Source organism: Ciconia boyciana, chromosome 5, assembly GCF_034638445.1.
Source record: "Ciconia boyciana chromosome 5, ASM3463844v1, whole genome shotgun sequence".
Classification (NCBI taxonomy): Eukaryota; Metazoa; Chordata; class Aves; order Ciconiiformes; family Ciconiidae; genus Ciconia; species Ciconia boyciana.
The window spans coordinates 13251816-13264573 of NC_132938.1; the positions used below are offsets into that span (position 1 = coordinate 13251816).

Consider the following 12758-nt stretch of genomic DNA (forward strand, 5'->3'; position numbering starts at 1 on the left):
AAGAAGAGGTGGCCCTGCAACTGAAAAAGTAAGTAACTGGGGGGAAAATTTGAATATACTCTCCTTTTTTTGGTTTTTTTGGAATAAAGCTTTCACTTTGTCATTAAGAAGCTAGTTAGCTTATTCTTCGTGATTAAAAACATGAAGGAGTTCTTACATCAAAAACCATCTCTGGATTCTCTGAAAGGAAGGGGAAGATGAACCATCCCAAAGGGATGCAGGGAGGGAAGTATGGTAAGATCCCGGCATGCTTCACTACACAGCAGTGGGGTATCAGTTCTGAAGAACTAGCAGAATAAACCCAGAGCCTCAACTCATGGAAGTCTTCAAAAAGCCTTTTTGCTGCCTAACCATGATCTCTTTGCTCTTCCTCATACTAGTGGGCAGGTATACACACCTTCTGCATACATGATCGACTAAAGTAGTTGGGCTCCTGTAAGTAATAAAAATAATAGAACTTCTAGTTTTGCTTTCAAACTCTTACTAAACAAATGTAGATATATGACCTGGTGAAAACAGTCTCTGCACCATTAGATGCTACTGCTCCTTTATCTTCAGGGTCTTTGATGTTATATTGTTATGGATGAGGATCAAGGATTTAAAGAATGTTAATTACTGGTGATACATAGCAGCAATTGCTGCTTCTTGAATTCCAATAAACCCTTTGATATCAATGTACGAATATTATAGGAAGCATTGTCCCATTGAAATGACTAAAAAGACTAGCAAAAGAGGAAAGCATGTGGAGATCAGCAGGCAAGTAGGATGAATAGGTTGAAGAGGAAGCTACTATAACTCTTGTCAACTCTATCCCTGTTGATCTAGGTCGCTTAGGAAATGCAGAGGCACATCCTCACATCCCCAGCAAGTGGCGGGAAAGAGTGGGAATTCTTTGGGGGAAAAACAACTGAGGAAGTCATCTGGCGCACAGGGAGGTAGCTACATCATGGCTGGCTGTTCAGAAGCAAATGGGACTTCAGATGCAGGGGAAAAATTTGGGAACTATTTATAAAACAGATTTCAGCAGTGGCTGGGAAAGCAGAAAGAAATTCATATCTATATTGACCTGGGAGGATGGCAGGGCAGAAGAACCTGACTGAGGCACATGATCTCTTTATTCTCAGTAGAAAGGGAACTGAAGAGAGCATCCCAGATGTTAAAAGTGAAGAGGCTGAAGTCTCTATTACAAAGATAGAGCAATCAGTTTCCACTTTGATAACTGTTTCAGCCACTACATCCACAGTGTCTGCAGCTTTTGTCTTTCTTGCCAGCTCTACTAAGGTATTTTTTCATTTTAACTGTGTATCCATGTGCTTAAGCAGGACCCCTGTCTTTGTGGCCCACCTACCTGGAGAAATGTGGTGGGCTTCTCACTTGTCAGAAGAGGGGTCCTCCACCACTCCTCACCCCAGACCAACTCTGACCCATAGTTCAAGGCTCGCTGAGCATGGCAAGTGCATGCCAAGAACTTCAAGCCACAGTCACCACTGCACAAAGGGCAGTTGGGACCTCCCCTCCAGCTGCCCAATGCTTACCAGCAAAGGCCACAGGGACGTGGAAGCACCACCATCAGGTTGAGGGTCTACTGTGCTGACTTAGCAGTCTCATGTTCTTCCAAACCCAGCTGCACCACACACCCGGCAAGCACCCAGTACCCTTTTTTCTAAGCACTTACTTGCCTTTCTGTGCAAAGTAGCCCAAACCCCCATTATTTATGTGTTCTTCCAATAGGAGCCCCTCAGTTTCCACGAACACCTAGTTGTCAAATACCCACACAACCTGTATGACCTCAATACACACAGTCAGTCTCACAAACTCAGTTTCAGTGCCACCTGCCTCCTGGTGACTAAGTAGTCCATCCACATACAACTCTCCTGTCAGATGCCTCAGGCACCCCCCTTGCTTGCAGGAGATGTCAGGCAGGGGTTGTATTTCATTTACACTTCCACACGGCTGATGTCTCCAGTCCCTCCCCTATATGTACAATATTTTGAGCGAGATTCACTGATGAAAATCTGGATTTTTATTCTAAATTCACTTACAAATAGATAGATTTTACTTCATAAACCCTGACAGAACAACCTGCATGACATTTGACAGTAACTTTTTGGCTCTACCTAGCTAAAAAAATCATCTTTTTTACTGTGGCTGGATGTGGATGTGTGTTGAAGTGATATTTTCTCCAAGAAATCTTAACAAGTGTAGCATTACGGTTATTTATAAAATTAAATTCTGTTGTTGACAGCTTTTCTGCAAGCTCAATGTTTTCTATCATGAAGATCGCTATGCTGAAGTCAGAAGTTCTATACTAACAAAGTCACAGTTGGAAACCAAAGTATAGCACTAAAAAGTATTGATATTCACCACTATTACCTCAGATTAAAACAGCTAACATGTTTTCCCAAAGGTGGACAGGTTATCAACAGTGGGAGTGAATAAAAAACAAAACTGCATGTACTTCAAGATACAATAACAGGAGTCCCCAATTCCAGCTAGAAAAAAAAACATGCCCAGGTTGACGTTTGCTACATAAACCACCATGACCACTTTTAACACAAGCTATGCTTCTGCCAACAGACCCTGTTGAAATTAAGATTCTGGAAATTCAGGTATCATCATAATTGATGCGTGTTTGTATCAGAAACTGAGGCTGTGCTCATGTCAAACTCCCAACCTTCCACTTCTTTATTGGTCAGCAGAACATGGGCATGCTCTTCTCACTAAAAATTCATGGAATTATTTAAGCTAGGATAAAGGAGATTTATATCTGTTCAGAGGGGTTTTTTAGTTTGTTTATTTGCTAGCTTTATTTATTGATTGATTTACAACTGGATATGGGGGGCAGGGGAATACTTTCCCTTATTATTTGTCAGCGTCTGGTTTTGGTCAAGATATAAGTCTGCTGTTGTAAAGCTCCAGGTCCATCAGCAGTGCAGCCCTGGGAGCCCTGCCCTTCGTGCTGCATATAGTCCTGTATAAATTTTGCTGACTCTGTGTTTCTAATGGCTGTCATTCATTAGTAAGGGCACAAGGACAAAGCTGATCCTGATAATGACAGCAAAGAAATTAGAAGGATTCTATGGCTTTCAATGCAAAGAAAAAAAGATTTACAATAAGTGAAGGTCCATAAAAACAAAGTTATATTCTTATATAACAGGATAAAAGAAAAATCATTCACCTATAAATACCTTCAGTATCTACAATATTTAGAGCATTTGCTATAGTACATATCTGGATGCACAAAGGAATAATAGAGATTCTTAAGACAGCTTTATTGTTTTAATTTATGTAAAACTGGTAAGATAGAGAATAACAAATCTTCATGTTTAGTCATTTATGATCAGATGTTGTTCCTAGTAATTTATAGGTGAATGTTTTCATTAGCACATGCCCAATGTCCCTTCTAAATATGCAAGTCAGACACTTACAGACATCTCTCTCTCTATCCAAATCATATTCAACATATTCCAAACTGGGAGACTAGTAAAAGCCTATCCTGTCATCTAACCATCAATCAGCCTGATTTCAAAATGTGGTAAATAATCTCTTCTCCCACTGAATTCAGTAGGAAGTGCAAGTTATCAGCATTCAAGAGATCTAAGTGGTTTCTGTTTAGCAACCTAAATTAATTTGAAAATGTTTACCTGCTGGGCCCAAACCTTGAGTAAATGACTTGTGACTTGAACAACGTCTTCCAGAACATAATTAAGAACATTCACTGGTAACGGAGCCCTTAACAAGGCACCAGGGGGTCTATATGTAGCCAACAAATGGGGGAATTTCAATTATTAAGTTGTAACTTCACATAACCTACAAGCAAATAGCTGCTGGACAGGAAGATTAGCCAAAAAAAAAGGAAGAGGGCAGGCAGAAGAGCTGCTGCAAAGGAAGGTATTTGGATAGATTCTACTGTTTATAAATGGATCATTATTTTAAGCTCAGGACATCTCTACTCCATCCTCTGAGCTCTTCTCTGTTAGGCTTCACTATAGCCAAGCCTTCGCACCACGTTCTTCTCTATACAAAGAAGCAGCAGCCAAAACAGTACCAGCAAAGCACACTTACAACGGAACATGAACTGCTGGACTTCGTAGTTTGCAGAGGAAAAGTGTCAAAGAAATGCACCTGGTGATGAAAACTTCTGCTACTGATTAACAGATAGATCAGCATGGTCTCCCCTCCAGAGATTGGTGGAGACTTCCAAAAAGGCTTTCAGAAAGTTGAAAAACTCACCTCAAGGCATACAGCAAAAATCAGACCTGTGCCTGGCTCCTCAAATGCTTCAGTCTATGCTGGAGTCCTCTCCACTCCCACCGATGCAATGCATCAGTAATTCTCAATACTGTCGTAAATAGCGTATGTTGAAATTCTGCTAGAACTGGAGGAGGGGATGAAACCATTGTTTTACATTTCCAACAGAAAGCAGGAAAACCTTAACTCACAGAAAAAGTCTGAAGTAGCAGGAAAAAAGACATTTCTAAGGATATACAGTCAAATCTGTAGTATTATGAAACTTGCGCCTGCTTTACAGACAGAGATTGTTATCGTTTATTCACACACACAATGTGAAAAAGAAGTCAATAATTATTCTACACAGTACACTATAAATGCCAGTCATGGAAAATATAATTGGGCAACCAGAAAAGACAACTGTACATGCAGGACAAATCCTACCGGGGCCCAGCATCTAGCAGGCAGGCTGAATGCCCTTGGTTCTCACTGACACAATTCCTCAGGGGTCCTTTGCAAAGCACAGAAGCAAGTCTTCAATCTTTATTTTTTCTTCCAAACTAACAAGAAGTATTTCCTACGCAGGAATACAATACAGAGAAAGTATGTACAACCTAACATGTTCACTTCAGTTTTCCATCATGCACCTCTTTTTAATGGTTAATTAGTGCTCCAAGAGTTCATTAACTAATGCTTGTAAAAAGTTTTGAAGATGAACATTAGTAGATAAGGATGGCTGTTATTATCCAAGGACAGAGCAGGGGTGATCAAGCGTCTAGCAGATTTGTGCTGCATGATAAGAGCTTTACTAATTCTTTTTCCTCTCTTTACAAATTCTCTCATTTCATGAAAAGACGTTGCAACAAGGACATACTACTTGTCAAGCTCTTCCAACACTATGTACTGACACCAAAACATAGAACCAAAGAAGGCTGTGGGGAGAAAAAATGTTTTAAAAATAAAAAGTTAGTTTTCCATTTAAATCTAGCACCAAACTTCTGAAAATGGACATTTTTAAAATGTTGATGGATAGAAACACATCAATCTTATCTGTGACTCAGGTTGGATCTGTCTGCTTCTACCAGTCTGGTAATTCTGTTCACTGGTAACATGCATACATATCTCTCTACCTGTATAACAAAACTGAATTGAAACAGATCTGCAGTAGTTGTCACTTTAATTTATTATAACATAAAGCTCAACAATAAAGCAATACATCTGTTGAGAAAACAGATAGGAAAATGTTAATGTTGCCGCAAAGACCCAAACAATCCAAGTGCAGGATGATTTCTCACTGCAGCAAGACCACATGGACATGCAAAGACCATCCTAATTTGAGCTGATCAGTAGGCAGCTAGCTCCTCTCCAACAGCGAGGACTCAGGATTTATCACAATTCCCTCAGTCTGTTCTTGAAGCAGAGAGACAAATGGTACAGGAACCTGAAAATGCATCTCCTAACAATTGCAGCTAATTACCATTCAGGCTCCTGCTCCTATCCCAGCTGCTCAAGGATAATTACCCTTAATGAAAGTGGTGGTTGCAGGCTTCTTGGCTCTGCTAAGTTGCCTTATAATAACAGACTGCCAAACACATTTGGCATTCTGTACACCTTGCCACAGAGGAACAGTATTGATCCACGCACCATGGCATCACATTCAGACTAAGAAATTCACTTGTGAAAAACATACGATACACTCAAAAGGAGAGGAAAACATCACTTCTCGAGATCAGACAGCTTCTCTGTGCCAAGACACTGTCTGAAATGCAGCTTGCCTGCAGGACAGCACAATTCCCTAACATGAAGCCATTTCACGTGACAGAAAAGTAATGCTCTTGTTTACAGAGCAGCTAGGACAGGTGAGGGTGCTAACAGGCACAGCAAGCTCACCTAGGGTTGGGGCAGACCCTGGCCTCTTTGACCATATCTGTATAGGGAAAGTTTTGCCGCTACAGCTATACTGCTGTCTTACGGCAAAAAATTGCTCACGGCAAAGATGTGGTTCAAAGGGACAAACCTTAGTTGTCTGTCAACAGGGGTTATTCCAGCTCAAATTTCCCTTCAGCTCTATATTGGCTCTTTTGGCAAAACCACTTTTTGCTCTTTAGCCAGATTGTTACTGGCACAGCTACCTTAGCTGCCAACCTTACCTCCGCTCAGCATTACTTTGTCTCAGAGACCTTGCCTGCGGATGCACTGTTGATGGCCACGGACAGCTTTCCAAAGGGGATATAACCTACCATGCACCTGATGATACTCACAGCCCACACATCATTTTGTACTGTGGAAACAGGGAATAATCACAAGAAACACTTACATTCATTCTTCTCACATTCAATTCTGAAAAGTATTTCCAAAGACTTCAATCAAACTAAAGCAAAACAGGATTCAACAGCACTGTTTTGGTGCAAGAGATATCAGTAATGCACTGTATTACAGTTTCAGCTCTAGAAAAATACTATCAGTATTTCCTGATCAAGGTAGTTCCCTGTGATGGCTTTTCCTTACATGTGCTACACAGCAAATGTCTGCATAATACTTGCTTATGGTTTTGAGAAGGAATGATTCTCATTTGGTCTAACAGAAATAGTAGAAGAATAAGGCTGCTCGCCCTCCCCTTCTACGTAACCATAATCAACATAGATAAGCCAACCTCAAGATGCGGTTTTGCACAACAGAGTTGGGAGCTGATAGGGAGCATTTCCAGAAACTGAGCCTCATTTTTGCAGGGAGAGAAGCAGCCTGGGGAATTAACGGAATAAAGCAAATATTATACAACTTCATCTTACGTCGAGTTTTTCAAACAAACTGTGCCCTTACTGTTTTTTACCTCGAAATTACACAGTTAATGACTGTAATACCAAGACAGAGGAGAATGACAAAGAAATGAAGATACAGACAAGGACAAGAAAGAAAAATATGTTCTTAGATGAAAAGTGAAACACAAGGGACAGTCAATAAGGTGAGCTGATAAGGTGGAGAGATGCGAAGAAATTGTTCCAAATAACAGGAGCCAGAACTAAGGAGTTTCTCTGACAGCAGGAAGACTTTTTGATTTGACAAGGAAGGGGTCATCAAGATGCAGGCACAGGACGCTGGGGAAAGTGATACAGAAAAATATGAATGGAGAATGTGGAGGATTTGGGGAAACTCTCAGGCTTTTTTATTTTTTATGAATGTGAAAATCATCAAGTCCTATTGTTATTGAGATGAAATGACATTTTTGCCTCAAAGTATGATGTGCTGGTTTTGGCTGGGATAGAGTTAATTTTCTTTATAGTAGCTAGTATGGGGCTATGTTTTGGATTTGTGGTGAAAACAGTGTTGATAACACACTGATATTTTAGTTGTTGCTAAGCAGTGCTTACACTGGTCAAGGACTTTTCAGCTTCCCATGCTCTGCCAGGCGCACAAGAAGTTGGGAGGGGACACAGCCAGGAGAGTTGATCCAAACTGCCCAAAGGGCTATTCCATACTGTATGGCGTCATGCTCAGCATATAAAGCTGGGGAAGAAGAAGGAAGCGGGGGACAGTTGGAGTGATGGTGTTTGTCTTCCCAAGTCACCGTTACATGTGATGGAGCCCTGCTTTCCTGGAGATGGCTGAACACCTGCCTGCCCATGGGAAGCAGTGAAAGAATTTGTTGTTTTGCTTTGCTTGTGTGCACGGCTTTTGCTTTCCCTGTTAAACTGTCTTTATCTCAACCCACGAGTTTTCTCACTTTTACCCTTACGATTCTCTCCCCCATCCCACCGGGGGGGAGTGAGCGAGCGGCTGTGTGGGGCTCAGTTGCCGGCTGGGGTTAAACCATGACATACGAAAAAGAAAAGGAACGTGGAAAGGAATAGTACTATGATGAACAGCTAAGAACATAAAGTCAATAAAATCACTGGTTGAGAGGATATCCAATCAATACACCAGTTAATGTTATAAATAATGTTTTGGAGAGAATACTATTCTACTTTTTTCGGTTTGCGTATGATAAGCCTCAGTAATGTTGAAATTTATGTTTATATGGCAGTTACACATTACTGGCCATTTTCTATTCCTGCCTTTGGAAAAATCAAGTACTACCTGGCAATAGAGACTATAGGAATCACACAGTTGTTTTGATGCAGCATTGCAAGTTTTGCATTCTCCCTGTGTTTGGTTTTGTCATGTTTAGAGTTTTGCCTAGAGAGATGCCTAAGTGGATGGTCCCTAATCCCACAGAATTTGAATATCACATTGCTAACTTTTGCTTACACTCCCAAAACACTGAGAATTATAATCTGAGGCCCCAGAGATTACAGCTTCCTACCATAGCTGAATTGTAGCATCCTAAATTATGACTACACATTGTCACCCCTAGGATTAAAGAACACGTAGGCAATTTACAGATAAAGTTAAATACAAGCTTTTTGAGATCAGATCATACCTGTAAGGCCCATGACAAAAACAGAAAGAAATTCAAAATCAATGCTAGGAATCCATTCTTGATGCTCCTTCCAGTGTTTGGATAATAAGTGGTCTCAAAGGACTGGATGACCTCAGTAAGAAGTGGCATGGTTAAACTGCAGAGCGTTTCCATTTTTACGACATCATACACAGAGCATCTGCAGACAATGTAGTATAACAGAAAGTAATTTTAATCTTAATTCTGTAGTTCCCCAATAAGGTAGATTTATATTTGTCTTGCTGGAACTTAAGAAATTATTTGAATACTATTCCAAATCCAAGCCCTGTGCTTCAGACAAACACCTTGTGCTTAAAGCATTTAAGGTTGCACACGCACAAACACACTCACCCCTATTTAGAAACAACTTACTGTGCTCTGATAGTACCCACACTTAAGTCTTTTTCTTCCTCTGAACGAAGCTGTCGACTGACTGACTGATAAAACTTTCTTTGCTTCCTTGGAGATTAACAGGTTATCTCAGATTCTCCTCAATTAGAGGCATAAAAGAACTCCCCAAGTCCTCTCACATTCACTCCATCCATCTAGCGTGACAACTGTCCCCTGCTCCTGTTAGGAAGAAAAGATAATCTTTACACTTGCCAGGTTCTGTACAGAGGGTGATATGTGACATTGCCACCTAGTCCTCAATAAAGATCACCCACTCCACTGCACTCAATTTGCTTCCCATCAGCTGTAACAAACGTCACTTTACTTTTCTCGTGATTTCTCTTCTCTAGGGGAGAAAATAACAACCTTAACTGAATTAGGGCTGCTGGTAGGAAGCCATGAAGTCCAAACAACAAGGAGACCCAATGATCTTTCTTTTAACCTTATTCCTTCCTAGAGCCCTACCAAAGCCCGGTGATCTGCAAAGGGAGATGCAACCTGCAGATCTCTGCACTATTCAGCTGGCAGTGAATTCTCCCTCGAAGACCTTACGTAGGTAGTTAACTGCTTCAGTCACAGCCTCGTCTGATCTGAATGGCAAGGGACGAAAATGAGAGGATTGACAGCATTCAAAATACAGTCTTCTGTGTCAGCTAAGTGTAAGACAAGGCAATAACTGAGTCCACTCATCTGTTCTTCAATCAGTTTAATTCTCATTTGGAGAGCACCCACCCTTACCCTCAGTGAACGGCTCTGCTGCCTTGTTACGTGATGATGCACGTGGCCTTCTTGGCCTTCTTACGTGATGATGCACGTGGTGAACGGTGATTTCTAGGATACGAACCACAAGGCCTCAGTTTATTTTACTCCAAAATATCGTGGCTTCGTGAAGGACTCTGAACTCCCCCACACAAGTAGGTAGGTCCTGTTTCATGACACTACCTGAGCCTAATTTAACACATCATTTTAATTATTGCTAAAAATCAAATAAGCAGCACACTATTTCTGTCTCCTGGGAGAGATAGCAAATTACATCTCCAAAAATAATATAATTCACAGAAAAATTAAAGTCCCAATGCGTATAATAATTTTCTAAAATATACCCACGACTGTCAATCAACCAAAGCCTTTCTAAACCATTCTCTAATGCACCAGATAATTTAAATACTAAAATAGCCTTTAAAATCCTATAGAATAAATACAATACCTCATCCAATACAAAGTGATTATCACTTTCATTTCACTTCTTAGAGAGCTCCTAATAGGGTCTATACTCCTAATATATGTGTGCAACATCCATTAAGGATAATGAGAACAACGCACATGAATCAAATGGGAGACTGCAGTTCACGTTTACTGGTAAGGACCGGTCCGTGATCTCCTTTACCACACAAGTCCAGAATAATTCAGCTGCGCACAGTTACTCCAGACATTGGCCAATGAAAATAAATGAGAATCTTGCCCTAGATTGCTAGTATTTACAGAAGACTAACTAGATCAAATATTTAATGAAATGGCTTGAAAAGAACCTCAGAAATCTGTGTGCAATGCAGAGAAGTAAAGCAAAATATTGTGACCAGCTGCCAACAGAATAATAGACAGCTATATTTCCAGATAACCTACGGAGCAGGTATGCGTTATTCCCGATATTTTTATATTAATAGATACTACTATTTACATAAAAATATTTTAAATACGTGTTATTCCTGTTATTTTTATATTAACAGATACTACCATTTACCTGTAAATATTTTTAATATTTTTTCATATCATTTTCACTGGATGGCAAAGGGCCAACAATGGCCTTGATCAAGGCACTGAATGGCTATTCAGCACTTCAGAAAAGGAATATTACACCAGTAATTGGACCCTTCCTTTCACAGCTGCAGTGGAAAGTTACTCTAGCAACCCGAAAAGGTCTACAGAATCATATTACATTCCCTGAATTAACGCAAAGATCTCATTCATTAGGATTCAGTGTTGAGCTTTTGTTTTGTTATTTTTAACAACAGCATGAAGGTCAGTTCTTATGAAGCTCCACATCTGTCGGTGGTGTCATTCTCCTTAGCGTTTTGAGTTGCAATATCAATTTAAGCCAGCTTGATCTTTTGTAATAGATGCTGGTGCCCAAGTTACATCATACAGCCCCCCTGCAACACATGCACTATAAAAATGCTACCCTTGGGCAGCAGACTCTCCAACACGCTTGTAACGACAGTGCCCAGTGCTGTGTCATTATAGTCCATCCATAGTCCACAGATACCAAGCAGGAATACACCAGCCTATTTGACAAGCTACTCTTTCTACTGTGGAGATGGCTTATACAGAATACCATTACACTTGGTGAAGGAAAATTATATAAGGAGCAAGAAATCTTGATGTGGAATGGGGGAAATTATTCTTTTTGCAGGCTGAGCTCAGCACCAAATCTACTCACGTCACCTTTTATTTACTTCACAAAAAACCTGATGCAGAACTAGCAGACTGTGATGCAATGTTTCATTTGTGGAGCCATGGTGTTAGCAATGGTTCATTGAGACTATTTCTCATAAACTATCACTAAAGTACACTTTGTAATTATGTTGAACAATGAAGCATAAATTAAGTTACCAAAAATGACATTGGGCAAAAACGTTTGCATGGATTAACTCTGCTGACCCTCGTGACTTTACACAGGGAAGAATTTGGAGCTAACAAAAAATATGACTTGATGGGCAACTTGGAGCTAGGCAGAAAAAATAAATTAATATTTCAATCCTATTTTAATTTAAACTACATTAATTAAAGGCATTCATCCTAATCCAGACTCTTTTAAATTATTTATTGAATATCAAAATATCCTGAATTAGAAAAGCCATTTTAAAACAGTCACCTTCCCAAAGTGAAACAAAGGCGTTACTATGCATCTGGTAAAATTCCACTAGAATTGCTGTTGTCCTGTTGCAAACACAGCCCTTTCTGCTGAATAACAAGGAAGAGAATTTAGTCTTTTTTAAAAAACTCTGTACAGATTATAAGAAGGTTGATATTGTTTCCAAATGCCCCCACCGTAGATTAATATATGCTCTAAACCATCTGTAGAAAATTGAACACCAAAAGAATCTTTCATGTCTTTCAGTGTAAAAACTAAAAGAATACTTGGAATTGTTTCCCTGTCTTCCTTGTCTACATTTCCCAGTTTCAAAAGGGATGGGTACCATAAATCTGAAATGCAGACATAGCATTTAAGAAATAAAGAACAAATGTTTTCTAAAAATTTGTGTAAATTAAGGATTGCTAATACTGTTTTTTAAGATTCCATGAAAAATACCATATTTAAAATAAGCTTCCTCTTTCTCTTCAAGAGAAGAGTGGATAAAACTAAAAGTCCATTTAGTTTGAGCAAAAAACAGCACAAGATAAACAATACACATTTAAAAAGTGGAACACAAAAGTCTTTCTAGTAACTTAAACATCATAAGCACTAGAGAGAAAGCCAACGTATTTTCCCCCTAAAATAGGGAAACATTTTCTGGGCCTTTTCCACCAAAGTCAATGGAAGTCACAGTCAGATTATACTGAACCTACAGCCTTTAAAGTCTCCAAAACAATAAAAATACTTACCATCAGTCATCAGCGTTTTGTTTAAATCCACAAGTGAGTTGGTACTTTGGTACAGTTGAAAGCATTTGTCAAGAAATTAATATAATCACCAATTATCCTT

At 39.7% G+C, this 12758-nt stretch overlaps 1 protein-coding gene across 5 annotated transcripts in view; it reads right to left on the reverse strand.

Moving 5' to 3' along the window:
- SORCS2 (sortilin related VPS10 domain containing receptor 2) overlaps window positions 1–12758 on the reverse strand; it is a 653060-nt gene that overhangs the window by 449734 nt on the left and 190568 nt on the right. The window contains exon 1 of one of the 5 annotated variants that reach the window (XR_012042836.1): window positions 6884–6966. The exons of the other annotated variants lie outside the window; for them this stretch is intronic. The gene's annotated coding sequence lies outside the window, so the exon portion shown is untranslated. Of the gene's footprint in view, window positions 1–6883; window positions 6967–12758 lie in introns of those variants that run through there. 5 annotated transcript variants of the gene reach the window in all.